The sequence below is a fragment of the Penaeus monodon genome, chromosome 22 (assembly GCF_015228065.2).
Source record: "Penaeus monodon isolate SGIC_2016 chromosome 22, NSTDA_Pmon_1, whole genome shotgun sequence".
Taxonomy (NCBI): Eukaryota; Metazoa; Arthropoda; class Malacostraca; order Decapoda; family Penaeidae; genus Penaeus; species Penaeus monodon.
In genome coordinates, this window is record NC_051407.1 from 14,891,007 (window position 1) to 14,891,454 (window position 448).

Below are 448 nucleotides of genomic sequence, written 5' to 3' on the forward strand. Positions count from 1 at the left end.
GTAGGCGTTTAAATCAACTGTTATTGCTGTTTGGCTACTAAAAGTAACAGAGACATATTGTAATCTTAACAGAGTGCAAGAGGCTGTTAAAAGCAGGAAATGCAATGTTTGGTTCTCTTGCCTTTTTATCACAACTTTATATATATATAAGGTATCCGTTAATTTCGTAAGCAGAATAAAAATATTTTGAAATTTTTGAAAATGCTGAAATAAATGGATCTTCCTAAAAACAAGAAAAAAAATAGATTGAGGTTCAATTCATTACGAAATGACTTACACTGTAAAGCCAGGTATTCAGTCTTTGCTTAGTAATTATAACAGTTTGATTTTGGATGACTGGACTCACGTTTGCTAATGATCATTGTGTATCCATTGTGCACGAGAGCAGCATGTAAAGATGATTTTACTAACATTGTCAGATACATTTTTTTTTTTTTTGGTGATTCCT